This window comes from Carcharhinus amblyrhynchos, chromosome 16 (genome assembly GCF_965287045.1).
Source record: "Carcharhinus amblyrhynchos chromosome 16, sCarAmb.v2.hapA, whole genome shotgun sequence".
Classification (NCBI taxonomy): domain Eukaryota; kingdom Metazoa; phylum Chordata; class Chondrichthyes; order Carcharhiniformes; family Carcharhinidae; genus Carcharhinus; species Carcharhinus amblyrhynchos.
The window spans coordinates 10,545,055-10,567,994 of record NC_137339.1 but is presented as its reverse complement, the minus strand read 5'-3'; the positions used below and the strand labels follow the sequence as shown (position 1 = coordinate 10,567,994).

The window sequence follows — 22,940 nt, the reverse complement described above, 5'->3', positions numbered from 1 at the left end:
TAACCACCGCGCCACCGTCAATATGATAAATACGAATCAATTCAACTGAACACAGTTCCCTTGAATAGAACATTGAGTATTTAATGAGCTATGTTGAACCGTTTACTTAGAATTCTGGGTGATTCACATTCGCTTTCATTTAATCTCAACAGAACCACAATAGGGACTTTATGTCAGGCATCAAGCATTGGGTGAAGCTTAATTATTTTGATTTTGAATCTTAACTTTCACTTTTTCTTCTACATTATCTATTCACAGGATTTGGGCCACATAGGCAGAGCCATTCTCATCGCTTGATAAATTGCTGGTGGATCCCATTAAAACCACTGTCGCTACCTTAATGTCAAGGTCGGTCACTCTCACTTCCCCTCTGGAATTCAGCTCCTTTTCCCATGTTTGGACCCTGGTTGTAAAGTGTTTGGGGTCTACCAGCCCTGGGAGAACCTCAACCGAGTAGGTTATTGCTGATGATCAGGAACGGTCAGGATGGAGCAGTAATTGACAAATTTGCTGCTTCCTTTGCACTCCTGAACACACCTGGGCAATTTTACACTTTGTTGAGTGGATGCCAGTGCTGGAATGGATTGGCTGATGGCACAAGTTAGTTCTGGGGCAGAGGTCTTCAGTAGCACAGCCAAGATGTGCTTGGGCCTACAGAGTTTCTTGCATTCAACGTGGTCATGAGAAGTGAACTGAAGACCAGGACCTTTGATGTTGGGGACCTCAGGAGGAAGCCAAGATGGATCAGCAGCTATGATTACAAACATTTCTTCATTGTCTTTTGCACTTGCATCATAATTGAAGATGGGATTATTCAAGGTATCATTTCTCAGCCTTTTGGCTAAGGTCAAGTGTAGTATTGACATGCTGCGCTTGGTTGAAGTCATTAGGTTACATTTCAGCTTCATCTGAAGCAATTTTTAAAAGTGGCATCTCGGCCTTTTGGCTGAGATGCAAATGAGATCAAGCCTTGGAGGAGGAGCTATGCCTACTCCAACCAGCTTGGATCACGTAGATCAAGCCCAAGACAGGAGGTGAGAGCCCTGTCTTGTCAGCTTGGATGGGACTCTGAATTGGACTTGTTTTGATTGAATTGGAATAAAAACAAACAAAAAAATTTGGGTGGCATGATAGCACAGTGGTTAGCACTGCTGCTTCACAGCTCCAGGGACCTGGGTTCAATTCCCAGCTTGGGTCACTGACTGTGTGGAGTTTGCACAGTCTCCCTGTGTGTGTGTGGGTTTCCTCCGGATGCTCTGGTTTCCTCCCACAGGCCAAAGATGCGCTGGTTAGGTTGATCGGCCATACTAAAATTACCCGAGACGTGAAGGTTAGAGGGATTAGCGGGTAAGTAAGTTCGGTAGCGCCTGGGTGGGATTGTGGTCAGTGCAGACTCGATGGGCCCAATGGCCTCTTTCTGCACTGTAGGGTTTCTATGATTCTATGAAACTTCTCTTCCTGTTAGATGTTTAATTGTCCGTTATTATTCACAACTGAACATGGTGGGACTGCAGTGTTTTAATCTGATCTATTGATTATGGGATCAGGATAGCACGTTTGCACAGTGATTAGCACTGCTGCCTCACAGCGCCAGGGATCTGGGTTCAATCCCCAGCTTGGGTCACTGTCTGTGTGGAGTCTACACATACTCTCCGTGTCTGTGTGGGTTTCCTCCGGGCGCTCCGGTTTCCTCCTACATCCAAAAATGTGCAAGTTAGATGCACTACCCATGCTAAATTCTCCCTCGGTGTACCCAAACAGGTGCCGGAGTGTGGTGACTAGGGGATTTTCACTATCGTTACAGTGTGAACGTAAGCCTATTTGTCACTTTAAACTTTACTTCACTTTAGTTTAGCTCCATCTCTAGCAGGTCACACGCACATGATCCCGTATTCACCAGGTTGGAATCCCATTTTCAGGCTCTTCTTTAGTTCTCACTGAGCCAGGTGCTCCCCTGACTGGACGTTGATGGCAAACTGTGGGATTTAGGCCTTGAGGTTAGATTGTGGTAGAAATCAGTTCTACTGCTGATGGCCCACCACTGCCTCTTTTGAGCCACAGGAGATGAAGTCATTTACAGCTTGGATATGCATGAATAACGCAGAGTGTACCATCACTTCCAGCCCACTCATGTCCATGTCAATGCAGTCAGTGTTAGCGAGCGGAGGCCAGGCCTCGGAGGTTTGCTAATCATTGTGAATACAGCCAGAAAATTTAATTTCGTTTTATTTGACAACCAAATATTTCTGTAACCCTCGGCGCCATCATTCCGATGAACAATAACTAATATATGTTGACGGGGCAGATAATCTAGTTTGCATCAATGGAAGATCTTGCATTTATGTAGCACCACCTCAGGGCATACCAAAAGACTTCACAACAATCCGAGGTGTCGCTGCTTTTCTGTGAAAAATCACACCAGCTGATTGGTGCAAGCTCTCATAATACAGCTACACAACCAGAAAATCTGCCTCAAAGATGTTAGGTGAGGGATAAATATTGCCCCAGGTTGTGGTTGTGGAGGGTCAGTCATCTCAGCTCCAGGACACCTCTGCAGGAGTCCCTCAGGGTACTGTCCTAGGCCCAACCATCTTCAGTTCCACCAATGACCTTCCCTCCCTCATAAGATCAGAAGTGGGGATGTTCGCCGATGAAGGCACAATGTTCAGCACCATTCACAACTCCTCAGATATTGAAGCAGTCCATGTTCAAATGCAACAAGATCTTGACAATATCCAGGCTTGGGCTAACAAGTGGCAAATAATATCCATGCCACACAATTGCCAGACAATGACCATCACCAATAAAAGACACTCTAACCACCGCCCTTTGACATTCAATGGTGTAACCATCATTGAATCCCCCACTGTTAACATCCTTGGGGTTACCATTGACCAGAAACTCAACTGGACTCGCCACATAAACACAGTAGCTGCAAGAGCAGGTCAGAATACTGCAGCAAGTAACTCACCTCCTGATTCCCCAAAGCCTATCCACCAACTTCAAGGCATAAGTCAGGAGTGTGATGGAATATTCCCTACTTGACTGCATGGATACAGTTCCAACAACACTCAAGACGCTTGACACCATCCAGAATAAAGCAGCTGGCTGGATTAGCAACACATCTACAAACATGCAATCCCTCCACTGCCGACATTCAGTAGCAGCAGTGTGTACTATCTACAAGGTGCATTGCAGCAATTCACCAAAGACCCTTAGGCAGCACCTTCCAAACCCATGACCACTTCCATCTAGAAGGACAAGGGCAGCAGATAAATGGGAACACCTGCAGGTTCCCCTTCAAGCCACTCAGCATCCTGACTCGGAAATATATCGCCATTCCTTCACAGTCGCCTGGAATTCCCTCCCTAATGGCATTGTGGATCAACCCATAGAACAAGGACTCAAGAAGGCAGCTCACCACCACTTTCTCAATTAGGGATGGGCAATAAATTCTAGCCAGCCAGTGACGCTGAATAAATAATGAATGAATGTAAAAAAAAGGGCACTCAGGAGATAGATGTGCCCTGGTTTTCTTTGAAGATGATATGGTGTCTTTAATATCCAGCTGGGGTGGGAAGACAGGACCTCTTGTTTAGTGTCTCATCCAAAAGGTGCTAACCCTGACAGTGCAGCAGTCCCTCAATACTGAACGGAGGCATCAGCTCGAATCCTGTGCTCAAAATGTCAAGTGGAACTTCAACCAGCAACTTTCTGTCAAAGAGGCAATGGCACGAGTAATACACCAAGGTCGAAACCTCAGAGAAAAGTGCCTTTGGAACAAAAATGAGTTTGGGGAGTGCAGGAGACAAAGCTCTCAGCTTCAAACAAAGGACAGAAGCAATTCCAAGCAGAAACATCCCAGCACTGGCTCACACAAGGGTCACCACATCAGACTAACATAACGCAAGACAGCAAATTGATCTAACCACCATTTTATATTTAACATAAGGGTTAATATTCATAGGATCGCATCAGCACTCCGAAAAAAGTTCGCACCTTTAAAGAAAGGTGAAGTTTATTTATAAGTCACAAGTGGGCTTACATTAACACTGCGATGAAGTTACTGTGAAAAGCCCTTGATAAGCACACCAGGCAATGAATTACTTTTTTGCAGTGCAGCGAGTGCCATTACATCAGCAAACTCAGCAGGCAGTGTGTGTGCCAGGAATATTCCAGAAACATAGTGCAATTTCACGTTTGATGTTCCGATGAAAAGTCAGTGGCCCGAGTTGCTAGGTCTGCTTTCTCTACCCGGAGCGCTGCCTGAGCTGGCCTGCAGGGTCTTTTCAACTCCCCTCTGCCCTCGCGCGCAGCTGATAGCCAGGTAACCTTCCTGAATGCACGACCTGAAAAGGAGAACGCTGCTCGTTCTCTGTGTCACAACTCACGGTTTCTACGTCGCGCCTGCAACCCAATGCAAGTCATAAAATTCAAAAGGTGACCAGGCAGAAACGGACAGGGCTCAAACTGGAAAATAACGCCGCTCCTGCCGTTACTGCTCTGGCCCACAGGTCTTTATAACAAGGAAAACAAGTTTAAAATTCCAACTGCTCAAGATTGAAGGTTAGTCATTTGACTTTAGTTGAAGGCGGAGGGGGGGGATGTGGTGCGGAGAGTTGGTTGGGGTGAAACAAGATATACACAAACAATTAACTGAGAAAGAGAAAGCTACTGATGGAACCTCAGTCTGTCGGGGTACTGGGTTAAGAAATGCTCGACAAAGGGGCAAATTCTAGCTCGAACTACAATCTCTCTTGCATCACCTCAAGCCTGCCCTTCCCTCCCAATGAGGTTTTTAAAGTTTATTTATCAGCGTCACAAGTAGGCTTACATTAACACCGCAACAAAGTCTACTGTGAAAATCCCCGAGTCACCCATTCGGGTACACTGAAGGAGAATTTAGCATGACCAATGCTCTTAACCAGCATGGGTTTTGGACTGTGTGTGTGTGTGTGTGTGTGTGTGTGTGTGTGTGTGTGTGTGTGTGTGTATTGGGGGGGGGGGGGGGGGGGAGAGAAAATTGGAGCACCCGGAGGAAACCCACGCAGACACGGGGCAAACGTGCAGACTCCACACAGACAGTGACCCATGCCGGGAATCAAACCCGGGTCCCTGGAGCTGGGAGGCAGCGGTACTAACCACTGTGCCACCGTGCCGCCACGGCAATTAAACCCACCCCCCCTCCCCCCTCCCCCCCCAGCTACAAGCTGGCCAATGTGGTATAAATAGCAACTCCGAGAGCTTCCAGCAAATAGCCCAGAGCTTGGTCACAGACAGCTCATGTGAAAACAGCAGATGGAATGTGTTTGAGGGGCAGAAGGAGAGTTTTACTTTGGCAGGATCTGTCCCAACAGAATCTAGTCCAGGTGGGGAAAGGAGAGCACAGGGATAGTTTGGGAATTGTAAACACATCAACTTTCAAGCCTGTAAATAGAATTGCTAATTCTTATTATAAATGGAGAGAGTCCTGTTTCAGCGGGAGTTTATATGGAATCCTCTGTTCAAATTTTTATTTTATATAAAGAAAGCGACAAAGGCAAGAAAGGCCTGGGTAGGTTTAGTTGGGAATAATGTAACGATTCCACGCAAACAAAAGCTGGTGGCTTCCTTCCCAAACCATGAGCTCAAGCTGACGCCCCCAGCCAAGTTCCCAAGAGCCAAAGCTGGCCCACCAGCCAGCCAATTGCTCGGCTGTTTTACAGGAAAGACTCCACCCACCTTCACTGTGTGCGTTCCCGGACCTGACCCAACTTCACGGCTCCAACCACCACCCACTTGGGCTTCTAATTGTTTTTTTTTCCCCTTCAACCTCCCCAGTGCGCTCAGAGGAGACACGATAATGGAGAGTTACTGGAAGGTGGTCGGAAAGCTTGCCATAAACTTCACGTCGTTCAACATTTCCATCGTCGGCAAGAAGACAGGGGGAAATCACAGACACCAATGTTAAAAAAAACACCATGTACAACCTGTACAGTTCACGTCATTCTCATCAATAAAGCAACCTTAAAAAGTGGATAGCATTTAAACAATATGCAATTTGAAAGTGCATGGGCAATGGTACTTTAATTTCATTCATTGACAAATAAAGGGATCAGTGTGGCCCAGAGATTTCTTTTGAGTTATGAGTAGGCTTACATTAACACTGCAATGAAGTTAAAATCCCCTAGTCGCCACACTCTGGCATCTTTTCAGGTACGCTGAGGGAGAATTTAGCATGGCCAATGCATCTAAAAAGCTAGGCCTACGGGAGGAAAGCCACGCAGGCACGAGGAGAATGTACAGGCGTCACACAGACAGTGGCCCAAACCGAGGATAGAACCTGGATCCCTGTGAGGCAGCAGTGCTAACCCCTAATAAAAGAGACACACAAGTTACAAGGCAACAAACTTTTTTCTTATTCATGGGATGGAGGTATCACTGGCTAGGCCACATTTATTGCCCTGCCCTCGAGAAGGTTGTTGGGAAGCTGCCTTCTCAAACCGCTGCAGTCCATCTGGTGTAGCTACACCCACAGTGCTGTTAGGGGGAGAGCTCCAAGATCTCACCCAGTGACAGCAAAGGGACGACCGATATATTTCCAAGCCAGAATCACGAGTGGCTGCAACAACTTGCATTTATTTGGTGCCTTTCATATAGCTCCAAGGTACTTTGCCAGAGGATTATATAACAATGTACGACATGTGTATATTCGATGAGGAAGAATTTCTTCAGCCAGAGGGTGAATCTGAGGAATTCGTTGCCAGAGAAGGCTGTGGATGCCAGTTCATTAAATGTATTTAATACAGAGACCGATAAGTTCTTGATTGGTAAGGGGATCAAAGGTTACAGAGAAAAGGCGGGAGAATGGGATTGAGAATCCTTTCGGCCATGATCGAATGGTGGAGCAGGCTCGATAGGCCGAATGGCCTTATTCTGTTCCCCTATCTTATGGTCTATTAGGTGGCCAAAATGTTTTAAGGAGCATCTCAAAAGGAGGAGAGGTGAGGTAGAGACGTGGAGAGGCTAAGGGAGGGAATTCCAGAGCTTTGGGTCCAGGCAGATGAAGGCAATGGCCACCCAACAGCAGAGTGATTCACAGCAGAGCCACACAAGAGGTCACAGTTGGAAGAATGCAGGGATTTTGGGAAGGTTTTAAGAGCGAAGGAGGTTACAGAAACGGGGAGAGGTGAGGCAGTGGAGGGAATCGAAAACAAGGTCGAGAATGTTTTTAAAAATATCAAGGAGTTGCTGGACTGGAAGTAGGTCAGCGAACACAGTAGAATGGAACTCGGTGCAACTTAAGATGCAGGCAGTGAGACTTTTCGATGAGCTCAAGTTTAAGGGAGCAGGGAACAGCTGGAAGCCAGCCACTAGAGCAAGTACTGATTAATAATATTCCATTCCAAGGATATGCCAAGGACAGTGTGTGGTGTTATACTGAGCCATAGAAATATAGAAGGTTCTCAGATTCAATCCGGCAGCAAGTTAAGCTGCTTCCCTATTCTACCATTCCAGATTCATTGAAGAGTCAGTTTTAGCACACAAGCCTTGGCAAATACGCCCACTGCATTTTAGTGGCGCCACTATCGTTTTAAGAGCCAGATGTTGCCAACTGGCAGCTTCAGCTTAGTCGGACTGGAATTGGGGTTTCTACAACGGCCTTCAGGTTTACAGTCTGAATTGAGGGAAAGGCCAGGAAGAAAGGGAGTTTAAGTTTATTTATTAGCGTCACAAGGCAGGCTTACATTAACACTGCAATGAAGTTAGTGTGAAAATCCCCAAGTCGCCACACTCCGGTTCAGGTACACTGATGGAAAATTTAGCATGGCTAACACATCTAACCAGCATGTCTTTCAGACTTTGGGAGCAAACTGGAGCAAACCTACACAGACACGGGGAGAATGTGCAGACTCCACACAGACAGTGACCCAAGCTGGGAATCGAACCCCAGTCCCTGGCACTGTCTGGCAGCAGTGCTAACCACTATACCACTATGGAGGGAAGAGGGAAGAAGGAAGGCCTATAGAATTGGGCCTTAGTGCAAGTGCCTATTTTCAATAGGACAAACACCTACATTGAATGCAAAGCTACTGTTGGCTGTTAACCTGGTTACCATGGCACCATGTCCTCACTGAGGCCTCAAGCATGTAAAGCACCGAATGCTCTCCAATGACAAACACCAACCTGATAAATATTAACAGTCTCCATTCCCCCCACCCCGCCCTCCCCATGTTCCAACTCCCCACCTAACTCAACAATATCAGGTCAGAAACCAGTGCCTAAATCAAACTTATTCACAATGCAAAGTGCCACTGCAGTAACAATATCTGTTCAAGTAACTATAAATATGTCTCAATGATGATATTGCACAAAGCTAGTTTCTGGGATCTGCACATTTTTACCTCATTACAAAACATACATGCAGAGAGAAAAATAACACCATAGTCGATCCAGTTGACATCTGTTTCCGAGTCACTTTGTAAATTAGGGAAAAGGCCATTAGCCCTTAAACACGTTAAAAATCACAAGGCCCAAGAACCCCAACATGTGTTACAGCAAGCATAACCCCCATCTACCTCTTTACATTTCCCAACCATCCCATTCCAGTTAAGAGTTTCCATCTGAGGAATATACCGCAGGTCAGGAAATTCCCCACATCCCATCCCACCAAAGGAAAAGGTCAGGAAGAACTAAATCCGTGGTCTCCGCTCCTCCTCCACCAACTCTCTATTACACAGAATTTAAAACACAGAACCAGGCCATTCAACCCAACTGGTCAATGCTGATGCTGAACACTTCCCATGAGCCTCCTCTTCTTCAGCATTAATCATAGAAAACCTACAGTGCAGAAAGAGGCCATTCCGCCCATCGAGTCAGCACCGACCACAATCCCACCCAGGCCCTACCCCCATATCCCTACATATTTACCCGTAATCCCTCCAACTTTACCATCTGACTGACACTAAGGGGCAATTTTTAGCATGGCCAATCAACCCAACCCGCACATCTTTGGACTGTGGGAGGAAACCGGAGCACCTGGAGGAAACCCACGCAGACACGAGGAGAATGTGCAAATGCCACACAGACAGTGACCCAAGCCGGGAATCAAACCCTGGTCCCTGGAGCTGTGAAGCAGCAGTGTTAACTACTGTGCTACCCATAAAGGGATATAAAAATGAGCAGGACAGAATCAAACATGTTTTTATTGAACACTGAAGAAGTTTTGGGGACCAAATGTTCTACTACTCACATTTCTTACACCTTATGCCCGACTTCACCCAACTCTCATTATAATTCCTTCTATTTCTTTTGCCCTCACATGCTTATCTGCCTCCCCATTTAATGAATCCACGCTATTCGCCTTAATTGCTCCATTTGGCAATCAGCTCCACATTCTAACCATTAAGTTAAGAGGTTTGTCCTGAATCCTCTATTGATTTATTACAGCTCGGACTCAGGGCTCGTTTGTTTTGATCAGTTCCAGTGTAACAACGCAGGTTGGAACACTAATCTACGATGGAGCTAGGTAAAGAGCGGCCCTGGAGCACCCGGTCATCCGCCCAGCCCACTCAGGATGAACGAGGCAGAAGCCAGAACATCTTGTTCATCTCCAGTTTCGTCCCCAGTTTTTCCTCTCCCTTCCCCGTACGCTGATGACTTGCTCAGATAAAATTGCAAAGGCACTCCCTGGTATCTCAGACATTTGGCCATCAATCACACACAAGCCTCCGCAGTTGTCAGCTGCCTATTCACCCAAAAGAGATCTCACTGCCAAGCCTGTTTCCATATGTCCACACGTCTACAATTCCAACACAGATCGGAAAAGTTAGTTTATTCATTAGTGTCACAAGTAGGCTTACATTAACACTGCGATGAAGTTACTGTGAAAATCCCCTAACCGCCATATGGCGGCACAGTGGTTAGCACTGCTGCCTCCCAGCACCAGGGATCCAGGTTCAATTTCCAGCTGGGGTCACTGTCTGTGCAGAGTCTGCACATTCTCCCCGTGTCTGCGTGGGTTTCCTCTGGGGGCTCCGATTTCCCCCCACTGTCTGAAAGACGTGCTGGCCATGCTAAATTCTCCCTCAGTGTACCCGAACGGGCACCAAAGTGTGGCGACGCGGGGATTTTCACAGTAACTTCAGTGTTAACTTGTGACACTGATAAATAAATAATAATTCCAGTGTCTGTTCGGGTGCACGGCGAAGACATCTAACTAGCATGTCTTTTAGACTGCGGGAGGAAATTGGAGCACCCAGAAGAAACCCGCGCAGACATGGGGAGAACGTGCAGACTCCGCACAAACAGTGACCCAATCCAGGAATCAAAACCTGGCCCCTGACACTGAGTTATAGGGTGGCAGTTACTGCATTGTGGAACCCTGATCAAATTCTCATCCTCTTCAGCACAGGGCTGCTGCGGTTAAGTACAATGCTCTCACCACCAGCCCTGCTACGATCAGCTAACTCAGCAAACAGCAGGGTTGATCTGAAACTCTCTTTGCTCGTACGGTCAGTCACTAGATAAGAACTCTGGGTTATAAAGGAAGAACACTTTTTCATTTTCTATATCCAAAGATGTACGGGTTAGTGGATTGGCCGTGCTAAATTTCCCTTTAGTGTCAGGGGGACTAGCTAGGGTAAATGCATGGGGTTATAGGGGTAGGGCATGGGTGGGATTGTGGTCAGTGCAGGATTGATGGTCCGAATGACCTCCTTCTGCAAATGTAGCGATTCTATAATCTGTGTATTGATTGAAACCGACACAGAACTTTCATTTAAGTAGTGCCTTTGCACCCACGGTAGTTAGCACTGCTGCTTCACAGCTCCAGGGTCCGGGGTTTGTTTCCCGGCTCGGGTCACTGTCTGTGTGGAGTTTGCACATTCTCCTCGTGTCTGCATGGGTTTCCTCCGGGTACTCCGGTTTCCTCCCACAGTCCAAAGACGTGCGGGTTAGGTTGATTGGCCATGCTAAGAATTTGCCCCTTGGTATCCAGGGATGTGTCGGTTAGAGGGATTGGTGGGTATAACATGTAGGGATATGGAGGGAGGGCACGGGTGGGATTGTGTTCAGGGCAGACTCGATGGGCTGAAGGGCCTCCTTCTGCACTGTAGGGATCTATGATCTATGATCCCAAGTCCATGCTTTACAGCCAGTGAGTTACCTTTCCTATTATACAAACAAATGCAGCAGCCAATTTGCATACAGCTAAGTCCCAGGGAAAGCAGAAGAGACTAAAGAGGAAATAATCAGTCTGGACAGTGTCTATCGAGGGATAAGAATCAGCCAGAACACAAGGTGAGAGCCACCCAGTTTACTGCGAAGTGGACAATCAAATATTTCACACCCGCTTTGGCCTCGGTTTTAACCACCCAGCCAAGTTCTGAAAGCTGTGAAACAAATCGATCCATCAGAGACCACAACATTTAAAAATAGTTATCGCAACAAGGCCTGAGCGCACTGAAATCAACAGCAACAGGTTACATTTAGATAGCACCTTTTACTTAGTCATAGAGTCGCACGTACAGAGCAGAAAAGGCCCACCAGCAACAACAATAGCGATCATTAAAAGTCTCAAATCTCATTTTCCCGCACTTGTCCCATATCCCCGAGTGTTGTGCTATTTCAAGTGCTCATCCAAATATTTATTTAAAGGTTGGAAGGTCTCCAGCCTCCATTACCTTCCCAGGCAGCACATTCCAGATTCCCACCCCCCTTCTATGGACCTCCTGCCCCCTTCCCCTCAATCTATGTCCCTTCGTGATTGACCCCACAATCAAGGGGAGCAGCCGCTCCCTACTCACTCTGTCTGTATCCCTCATGATCTTACACACCTCAATCACATCCCTCCCCTCAGCCCTCTCTGCTCTAAAAGTAAACAATCCAGTCTCTCCTTATAGCTCAAATGCTCCAATCCGGGCAACACCCCGGTTGAACATCCTCTTGTAGCCGCTTTAGTGCTATCACTTGGGGAACTGCCCCACGGCATTCCAGTGGAACATGGCTAGAGAAAAATATGCATCCAGCCATGGCATGTTGGCACAGTGGTTAGCACTCCTGCCTCACAGCACCAGGGACCCGGGTTCGATTCCCAGCTTGGGACACTGTGTGCGTGGAGTTTGCACGTTCTCCTCGTGCCAGCGTAGGTTTCCTCCGGTTCCCTCCCACATTTTGAAAGACGTGCTGGTTAGGTGCATTGACCCAAACGGGCGCTGGAGTGTGGCGACTCGCGAAATTTCACAGCAACTTCATTGCAGTGTTAACGTAAGCCTTACTTGTGACTGATAAACAAACTTTTTACTTTTAAAAGGAGATATTCAGACCGGTGACTTAAAGCAAAGCGGTATGTTTTTAAGGAGTGGCTTAAAGGGAGGAAGCAGGAAGGGGGACGGAGAATAGCAGAGCTTCAAGCCCTGGCAGTCGAAGTGCTTTCTCAGACATTAACACCACTGCCTGGGAGGAAAAGAGTTCAGGAGCAGAGTGGTCACTTGTCTCGTCTGTGAATTGTGGGATCTTGCCGTGTGAAAATTGGCTGTTACGTATGCCTGTGCAACAGGGGCTGAATACAAAAGGTAATTAATGCCTTAAAGCAGTGGGTAGGCTCCCTAAGAAGGCACTATTAAGAATAGAATTCCATTTACAAAATCACCCAGGGACAGATGTAATTCCATCCTAAAGGCAGCATTCTCCCCCATATTTTCCTATCTGTCCCATTTACTCTGGACTGGTATTTGAAAAGTATGTGGCACAGATGGGCTGCAGCAGGACGTTCTAGAAGATTCTACGCAGCGCTATCCCATCTGCCAGCTTCCTTATAGGAAAAAAAATCAAGGAGTGAGTTGAGACCAGGGAGTGAGGTTTCCAGATGCAACCCTCAAAGGTGAAACAGTGTAGTCAGGGTGTGGTCACAAACACAGGAACATGCAGCACTTCAGGTGGAAAGCCCATAGCAACTCGAATCCCTGCACACACAAACCCTCAGTGTGACTCAATCTTTTCACAAATGTCATGGCTCACTGAGATTTCACGGTGTCTCATGCGTAGCCTTGCATTTTTTTTAAATTGCACAGTGTTGTACTTGAAAAGTCATGGAATGGATTTCAGTATCTGGATGTTACAGCATTTCAGTCACAAGGTCTTCTGTCTGGAGGTTAAACCTTCTGGGCTAAGCAGCAGACAGTGTCTGCTGGCGCTGCATCTAAGTGTGAGGTCTTAGACGGCAGAACAGTGGTAATAACGCAAGGTTTCCATGATTCTGGGCTGGGCTGTAGGTAATTTCACACAAAGGCGGTGAGTTTGCAATGATTCATCCTGAACCCACCATTTCTTCCACACACAGTCCTCACCCCCCACCCAACTCCCATTCCTCACACTCCAGCTTGGATCACGCTCAGCGCAGATTCTCCCCATGTCTGCATGGGTTTCCTCCTGGTGCTCTGGTTTCCTCCTACAGTTCAAAAGACGTGCTGGTGAGATGCATTGGTTGTCTTAAATTCTCCCTCAGTGTGCTCGAACAGGCGCCGGAGTGTGGCGACTGGGGGATTTTCACAGTAACTTCATTGCAGTGTTAATGTCAGCCTACTTGTGACACTAATAAATCAACTTTTTATTATGCTGCAAAGGGAGAGATGGGGGTGGGGGGTTTGCCTACGGTGTAGAGGGAGACAACTACATCATCTCCCAGCTCCCACTGTAGGCTGAGTGGAGACGTGGAAACTGGGATGACGAGGGTAAAAAAGGCAAGATGTCTGTAGTATGAGAGTTCTCTCCTCGGCACAGGCAGAGGCACCTTCTTGTTGCCAATTATTGCAACCCAGTACTTTTGACACCCAGGCCTGGAATTGGATACAAAGACAAGACTGATAGCCATATCTTATCCAGTAGAGGTGTTCATAACGAGTAACTGGGAAATACGACCAAGTTACAGGTGGACAGTAGTTTATCACACTGAATAAGGAATGGTGATGGCGTGACTTGATGGAGGGAGAAACTTGTCCACACCATACAGATTTTGAGTACTAGTTAACGATAGAATTATAATGTGGCCATGACCAAGATGCTCTGATTTTTCAAGGATGGCCGCAAGGTCTATATAAACGGCCCTGCCAGAAAGAGATAGAGATATTCCCCATTTTCTGCATCGCTCCCACGGGTTAATCACCCCAAGTTTAAACTTAATTCCAACTTCCCTAAATTTGCATTTTGATCAGTTTGTATCTATTCTCCTTGGATTTACTATGATGATTTATCTTAAATAGCACCTCCGGGTAACATTTTCCATACAACATGCTTTCACAGAGCACAAAAACACGTCATTCACAGGAACACAGGGATTAGGAGCAGAAGTAAGCAAATTCAACCCTTCGAGCCTGCTCCGCCATTCAATCAGATCATGGCTGATCCCTTCCTGGTCTCAAAATGCACTTCCCCACCTGTTCCCCATATACTTTTTTTTTTACTATTATTAGAAATATATCCATCTCCTTCTTGAAACCATTTAATGATTCGGGCTCCACTACACTACGGGGCAGCGAGTTCCACAAATTCACCACCCTCTGTGAGAAGTTGCTCCTCCTCATCTCAGTTTTAAGTCTATCGTCTCTCAATCTATACCTGTGACCTTTACCTTTTGTTCGGGATTGCCCCACAAGAGGAAACATTTGGTCTACATTTACTTTATCAATCACTTTTAGGATTTTATATACCTCAGATCCCCTCTCATTCTTCTAAACTCCAGTGAGTATAAGCCCAAATTGTTTAGTCTCTCCTCATACGTCAACCAATTTGGCCCAGTTGGTCCATGCCAGTGTTTATGTTCCACATGAGCCTCCTCCCACCCTGCTTGATCTAATCCTAACAGCATACTTATTTTCCCTCACGCAACTTCCCCTTAAATGCATCTATGCCATTTACCTCAACTGCTCCTTCGAACGTGGTAACAAGTTCAACATTCTAATCAATCTCTGCACAAGGTTCACTCGAATTTTCTTGCTGGGTTTATTAGTGACTAGTTTGGAACTCTGCCACAAATGCAAGTATCTTAAAACATAAAAGATAGGAGCAGGCCATTTGGTCCTTCGAGCCTACTCCGCCATTCATCATGATCACGGCTGATTGTCCAACTCAATAGCCTAATCCTGCTTTCTCCCCATAGCTTTGATCCCATTCACCCCCAAGTGCTAGATCCAGCTGCCTCTTGAATACATTCAATGTTTTGGCATCAACTACTTCCTGTGGGAATGAATTCCACAGGCTCACCATTCTTTGGGTGAGGAATTGTCTCCTCACCTCTGTCCCAAAAGGCCTACCCTGAATCTTCTAGCTGTGACCCTCTTGACGTCTATCTGTCTCAGCAGCTATACCTATTGCAGTGACCCTCTCGTCTGCTTCTTCTCAAACTCAAAACGTCAGTATTTTTCCAGTTATGCAAAACAGTTTCAAAATTCATCACGACATTATTGTTACCAAGTGACAAGCAATGAACACAAAGTAACCCCGTGGCCAGTATGCACAAGTGCTTGGGCATGGGGGAGTGCATGAAATAGCAAAAAAAACATTAAAATGGGAAGAGGTGCATGAAATGGAACAAATCATTTTAAGGCTGGCAATCAGCATGGTTAGATCGGCACACGATTTTAAATGGCTATACGATTTTTAAAGAAAAGATATTAAGCCAATGTACAAGAGTGTGATTTCAATATAGGCCATAAGCTTGACACACTGTGAGTAAGCCTGGCATCAAACACCAAAAGGAAAATCAAAAAAACTGACAGCTCTCTCCCTGGTGAATGACACATAAAAACATGAGACCCCTTCCCCTCCCCAACCCATGCTCAACTTCCCCTTCCCTTCCCACCCACGTCCAATCCCAACGCCAACTGATCTCTGCACCACTTACTGCCAGGCCAAGTCTGACATACTGTACAATTTAATGCACCAGAATGTGCAGGATGGAAAGGTTAAATATTTTTAATAATTGGTTAACTCATTAGCGATGTAACTGGTTGAAGGCATTTGGCATAGTTCCCACCTTCAGGGCACAGTATGGTTGACCCTATGTACCTACTGGATATTTTGTACAAGTACAATTTATACATGGTTAAAAATTTACAGAAACCTAGCTAGAATTTGCCCTGAACGTAAAGACCTTTTGACTAACATGCAGCTGTAACGGGGCACTTTGAAGTAATAACAGTGATTAGAGGGGAAATCATTACATTTACTGAACGCAGTTAAAGAAATTTCAGTCCACATTGCAATTAGTACATGGAGCATCAGGCACTCAAAAACTAAACGCCAGCATACGCCAAAAATTGACAGAGAGAATCACAAATATGGACGGATGAGGGGAATTTGAACGAAGGATCATCCCTTTAACCCACTCCATGGAACAAGTGATTTAGTGGATCAACCCCATTATGCACTGCCTCCTTGGCTTTTCTTAAAGCACCCTAATGATCTTTAGCCATAGGCGCACAGAAAACAAAGCTTTCCCTTAAAGACGTCAATAGCTTCTCGAATGGATTGGTGTGTAACTAAACTACATGCTGTGCAGCTGAGCTAGAAAGGTCCTGGGTTCAATCCATGATCTGTGCTGACTGAGCTCGTCACAGCCAGAGGAGCAATGGAGTCAGTGCAAATCAGCCACAGTGTCCCCAGACTGTACTGTGGTGGGGGAGGGGTGGTGGTGGATGGCCAGGAAAGAAATGAACCAAGGTCACGAATTATTGTCCAGCCATTTCTGCCGGAGACCAGGCAAGCGGACATGATTGAACGGGGCAACGTGGTCCACGAGCCTGCGACGTTCACCAGCAGAGCTTGTGAAATGAAGACTTGCCAGGGCTCAGCTTCTGCAGAGTAAGCAAAGAAAGAAGCAGAGCACCGCTGGGAGTTAGCAAGCACCGAGGGGAGGAGAGAAGAATTTGTTCCCCCACACAAAAAAAAATAGAGGTTCATTTTTAAAAAATCTAAATTGTGGTCTTCCTGCTTCAAGTGGCTGAAATTTCAACTGGTGAAAAAACAATTTGTTTCTTTTGTCACTTGCTCGGTGATTTAAAATGCTCCCTGCAATACAAAACAGCTGGATGTGTGTTTAATTATGTTGCTGGAATGCATCAATAAAAACTACATAAATTGTAAGAGGCAGCCCGGTTTTAAAGCAACTTTCTTCTTCTTAAAAAAACCCCCTAAATCAGTTCACAAAAGCAGGCGACGACAGGTCTGAATATGCACGCATTGTGAAAGCGATGGCAGCAGAAAAAGTCTCAAAATGACACAGCAGTCAGCTGGAGAGATGACATGTTTATTGTAGTGTACTGAGCCTAGACCAAAAGAAAGCATGAGTGATTATCAAGCAAGCTCATTAAAACAGAGTGTTTGGTAAACAGGTAGTCAGGGGAAGGGTGTGTATGCGAGTGTGAGAGAGAGATTTTTGGGGTCGGACAGAGAGGGGACATGTCCCCTTTTCTCCGTGCTCTGCCACTTTTGGTTCACGTCCAACCCTTGTTGTTCCCTGTGATGCCATACCCCTATCTTGTGGCTTGTCGCGTTCTTGCCTCCTGGGCTTTTTTCTTCTTAAAAGATGATATAATATAATTCAAGTTAGTTTGAGAGCTAGAGAGAGTAAGTATGGGGGGGGGGGGGTGCAAATGAGGAATAAGAGCGCAGACATTAAAAAACACAGAAAAATGTTGCAGATGCCTAAAGTAATTGAAGCCATCACATCATACTCAAAGTATGTAGTAATACAGATATTGTAGACTCATAGGTTCCCAATGGTATAGGAGGCCATTCCTCCCATCAAGGCACACAACAGTCCCACCAAGGCCCTATCCCCACAACCCCATGTATATAGCCTACTGATCCCCCTAAAACTATTTGATTTATTATTGTCACATGTGTTAGCATATAGTGAAATATATCAGTTCTTGCATGCTATATAGACAAAGCATACCATTCATAGAGAAGGAAACAAAAGCGTGCAGAATGTAGTGTTACAGTCATAGCTAGGGCGTAGAGAAAGATCAGCTTAATGCAAGGTAAGTCCATTCAAAAGTCTGACAGCAGCTGGGAAGAAGCTGATCTTGAGCCGGGTGGTGCATGATCTCAGACTTTTGTATCTTTTTCCCAATGGAAGAAGGCAGCATGTCCAGGTAGACATGGGGTCCTTAATTATGCTGGCAAACCAAGGAGCAATTTAGCATGGTCAATCCACCTAACCTGCACATCTGTGGGAGGAGAGAGGTGCAGCCGGAGGGAACTCATGGGGAGAATATACAAACTCCACACAGACAGTCACCCGAGGCCGGAATTGAACCCGGGTCCCTGGCGCTGTGAGGCATCGGGGCTTGCCACTGTGCCACATGCTGCCAGACACACCTGGACACTCCAAACCTTTCCATCTATTTTACGGCTTACAAAAGCACCAATACAAAAGGACAGATGTTGCCCACAGCAGAAGTAAACGTGACGTCACGGCCAGGGAGGGGTTGGGTCCACAAAATGCAGCCAACCTGCAGCTATGCGTTGAACAGCTGCCCAAAGGCACAAAGGGGCAGAAACAGTCGAAATGGATGGAAATGGTATGGTATTGTATTGTATTACACACAAACAGAAAGTGCAGCTAAGTCCTGTTACTGAGTGCAGGATTAACTCCCTCAATTATTTAGGATTCTGCTGCAACTCAGAAGGTGCAATATTCAAGGAGCCACCCCACCAATGATGTCCAAATTTATAACTGAACAACAACAAAAAAAAGAGAAATCTTGCTTGTGGGTGAATTTGATGTACTTATTTTAATTAAATCCGGCTGCTTCATGCAGTCAGAATGATTAGCGATTCGGATCTTTGTTTCTTCCAAGGTTACCACTTATTGCAAGGTCGTTGTGGGAGCTATTTGGATGAATCTAAGATCTACTGAGGCTTCTTTGAACAGTAGTTGTCACCTGTCCTAAGATCTCCTTATGCGGCTCAGTATCAAATTTTGTTTGATAATGCTTGCAAAGGGTCCTACAATGTTCACCACTTCATGGGACGACACAAATTTGGGTTACTATGATTGTTGGGACATATTCAGTGCTTTACCCATGCAGAGCTAGTGCCTTCGCACAGAAGGGGAGACATAAAATAATTCCTTACATTCATACATCATCTCAAAATTAAAGGCACTTTTTCCTGCACAAAAAAAAAATTGAGGGAATCTGGAATTCTCTTCCCCCAAGAGGCAGTCGAGACTAGGGAGCAATTGTAAATGACGATTGGTAAAGATTATTAGGCAAATGTTATTGAGTTATGGAACTACGACGAGCAAATTGAGTTAAGATAGAGGTCAGCCATGATCTAAATTGACGAGTGGAACAGGCTTCAAGGGCTGAAATGGCCTACTCCTACTCGAATGTTACTTTGTAAGCACAGTGAAATAAAAAGGAGCTATAATACCTCACTGCTCACTTTTACCTGAAAGACCTTTTTACAATGTATGAAATCAAGTAAACATAAAGAGAGAGAGAGAGAAACAGAGTCTCTTGCTCTCTGTTTCAGAGCATGATGTAAACAAGGTCAGTTCCCATATGCCAGCAGATTCTCAGACTCACCACAACGTAGTCTGTGATTTTGCAGTCAGCACAAGGAGGCAAGTTTTAACAATGTAATGTGAATCTGGCACACTGATACTGCTCCCCTGTGTCCAAACTGCTGAAGCTTCGAGTACAAAAGTGCCACTCGAGGGGCACAGAGATGCTAAGAGAAATCTTTAGGGCAAGTCTGCGGTCCTCCTACTTTGGAGCTGAGCAAAGGGTCGGACTCAAACGCAAAATCTTAAAGCACACTGCCCACTCAACAAACTGACTTTTTTTAAAAAAAACACTCTGCATGAGGTGAGAGAGACAAAGAATGGAGGGAGGAAATGGAAAAGTGAAAGAGTAGGGCGGTGGGGGGTGCAGAGAGAGAGAGATGGAGCGCGCACACGAGCAGGGATTAGTTATTGGCAAGAAATAGCTGGTAGTTGACCAAGGAAAGGTCGGCTGACAAAAGGAGTGACAGAATGAGACGGAAGGAATGGTGGCGGTTGTGGGTGGAAAGGGACAAGGCAGGACAGAGAGAGCGTAAGGAGAGGCTGGAAGTAGAAACAAGGAGGACAAGCAGAAAGAGAAAACACACACACACACACACAGTGGAAAAGAAGACATATACCAGCATGACACAACATTAAAGAGAGTCATTCTCATAGAGAATGGAGTTGGGGCACACAGGAGGAAGTGCAAAAGGCAATACACAAAAGGAGAGAGAGGATGAAAAGACAGATTTACAGAGAGAACAGCAAGGTTGAGAAATTCTCAAGTGAAACTGAGAGTCACAGAGACCCACACAGGCTGGGTCAGTATATTATCCTGGGGGGAAAAAACACCCCTTTTCCTTGTGGTTTTGTAAACGTAGTAGATTCTGAATAATTTCCCTCCATGGTTAATATTACATTACACACACAGCCCTACCTACAATCAGCTGAATGGGATCCGGGCAAAACATGACATCAGGTTAAAATTTTCCATGGGAAACAGGCTTGGCTTTTGGGATGAGATCACAGCATCCTCCCTGCCTCCCACATATGGAACGATTTTGTTACTTGCTGCTTAGACCAAGACTGTATCCAGGGGGGCGGGGGTGGGGTGGGGGGATTCCTGAAGAGAGCGTAGCTTGCCCAAAACAACCATCTCACAGCCCTATGTGGAATGGATGAGGCCTGTGGCTCCTTCACACTCACTCCATTTCTCATGGTGATAGGGAGGAGGAGGGTTAAGAGTACAATACAGGAAGGGATCGGGGGTGGGAAGGGGAGGAAAACTTGAAACAAGTTAACCCTGTACGATTCAAAAACACCCAACATATTAAAGAGACCAAAACTAATTAATATTTGCGATAATGCAGAGTTCCAAAGATGTTGCGGAGTCCAGAAGAAACTCCTGCTGGTTTATTTTGATTTAATGCAAGTATCAATTTGACTCCCTGGGAAGTGGCTGTTTAACAACAAATACGCTTATTTGTAACTATTTTGGTGCACTTGCCAGTCTCTGTAAAAGTCAAAAGGTGTTGCACATCTTGTAATATTGCACATCTGAGAGTTCCAATCTTTTGCAAACATCCGTTCTCAGACCCATTTCTAAAAGCTTGGCGTCCCCTCTCTTACTAAACAGTCCTGTGAGAGTCACTGGCGCTTTAAGACGCATGTGCAATCTGAGAAGCCTACCCAATCTTGATTTACAGTAGGCCAGAGCAAAAAAAAGAGAAAACAAAGAAACAGACCCTGTCCCTTTAAAAAAGTAGCAAATCGGATGCTCCCTATTTGCAACGTTACACGAATGGGGTTTTCCTCTCCTTCAAGTCAGTCAATTACAACAAACAACGTCTATTTTTTAAAAAAACGCGAAAAATAAGATGTTATTTAAAAGATTTGAACCGTTTACTTTTTTTTGGACGAATCATTTAGATTTGAACGAAGGATGTTTTTTTTCTCTCACACACACTGCCTTCCAAAGATTGCAATGTTAAATACAACTGTAATATATACCATACAATGAAGATTGGTTTTAAAGACAATGTGAGGTACAGCAATAAAAAAGACATTGTGTGTGCGTGTGTGTGTGTGTATAATGGAACATGCTAGCAAACCAGATTGTTCCCCCGACACACACACACACACATACAGACATGCTGAATGGACAGTCATCTAGACGCTGCTCAATTTCGCTCTGGTCAATTTCAGCTTGTAATATCAGCCCGTCAATTTCACCTCTCCCCATTCAAATATCACAGCCTCCAGTTAAAGGAGAAAGGGGGTTGGAAACTCATGCTAATTTTCACAGCCCTGGGAGGGGAGAAGGGGGATACACAGTACACTTTCATACTTCAATCCATTATTTACCTCTTGAAAAAGGGGCAAGTAAAAAAAAACATAGAGGTTGTAATTAGAAGCCAGCCTTGTGTGTTACGTCTCTCAAGTTGGGAGTGGGGAGGAGGGGAAGGGAAGGAGAGAACCGTCCCTAAACAGAGCCGTTCCCTACCCCCTACCCTCTTTGATTTCACCCCCCTCGGATCGTTTTATACACACAGAGACACACACACACACACTCACACACACTGGCTGTGACTGTGCCGCCATTTTATTTGGGTTACTTTTCTGCCTGGGTCTGGTTGACTCATTTTTTTCTGTACTGGGGGGGAGGCGGGGGAGGGAGGGATTGAAGACAGGGGGTGTGGGAGAGAGAGAGAGACAGACAGACAGACACACACACACAAATAGACTGGGGAGCCCAGAGAAGAGGAGAGAGAGTGGGTGCAGGGAGAATTGGCAACATTGTAGCGCCTTCTAGAACGTGGCAACAATCGAGTGTATCAATGTAAAAGTAGCAATAATCAGCCCCAGTGCTTCCCAAACACAACTCACCCCCTTCCGCGATCCAGCTGCCTGCCACCTCCTCCTCCTCTTCCTCCTCACGCTCTCTGTTCTATGGAGATGTATGTATATATATTTATATATTAACTGGCTCCTTCCAAACCCGACCGAGAGGCAGCCACCCCCCCCCGCACTACCCCCTCAGCTGTGATCCGACCGCTGCTGACTCTCGCTCCTTGCAGCGTTGTGCCCGGTCTCGTCGCGTTTTCAGATGTAATAAGGAAATTCGCCAACACACACACTCAGAGCGAAAGGAAAACGATACGATTCAACCCATACAACCCCCCAAAAATCCCCAAATCCAACGCCAGAACGCTGACACACGTGATGGCCAACGTCACCAACCCTTGCGAACGATGCAAAATACTTTGGAAGTTGCTCTCACTTTGTGGGGGTTTAGAGGGTGGGGAGTTCGGGGCTTGTCTCTGCCTCCCCCACGGGGGTAATTACTTGTGTGGGGGAGGGTGCCAGAAAGGATTCTGGAAAAGGAGGATCTACCTGTCTCTCAAAC

At 45.9% G+C, this 22,940-nt stretch overlaps 1 protein-coding gene and 1 non-coding gene across 2 annotated transcripts in view; one reads left to right on the top strand and one right to left on the bottom strand.

The window, feature by feature from the left end:
- zhx3b (zinc fingers and homeoboxes 3b) overlaps positions 1-22,731 on the bottom strand; it is an 84,180-nt gene extending 61,449 nt beyond the window's left edge. The window contains exon 1 of the mRNA XM_080204686.1: positions 22,421-22,731. The gene's annotated coding sequence lies outside the window, so the exon portion shown is untranslated. The remainder of the gene's footprint in view (positions 1-22,420) is intronic.
- Positions 822-1,020, top strand: LOC145354127 (U2 spliceosomal RNA). The gene has a single exon (XR_013888806.1). It is a non-coding gene; the product is annotated as a U2 spliceosomal RNA (small nuclear RNA).
- Positions 22,732-22,940: the final 209 nt, after the last annotated feature.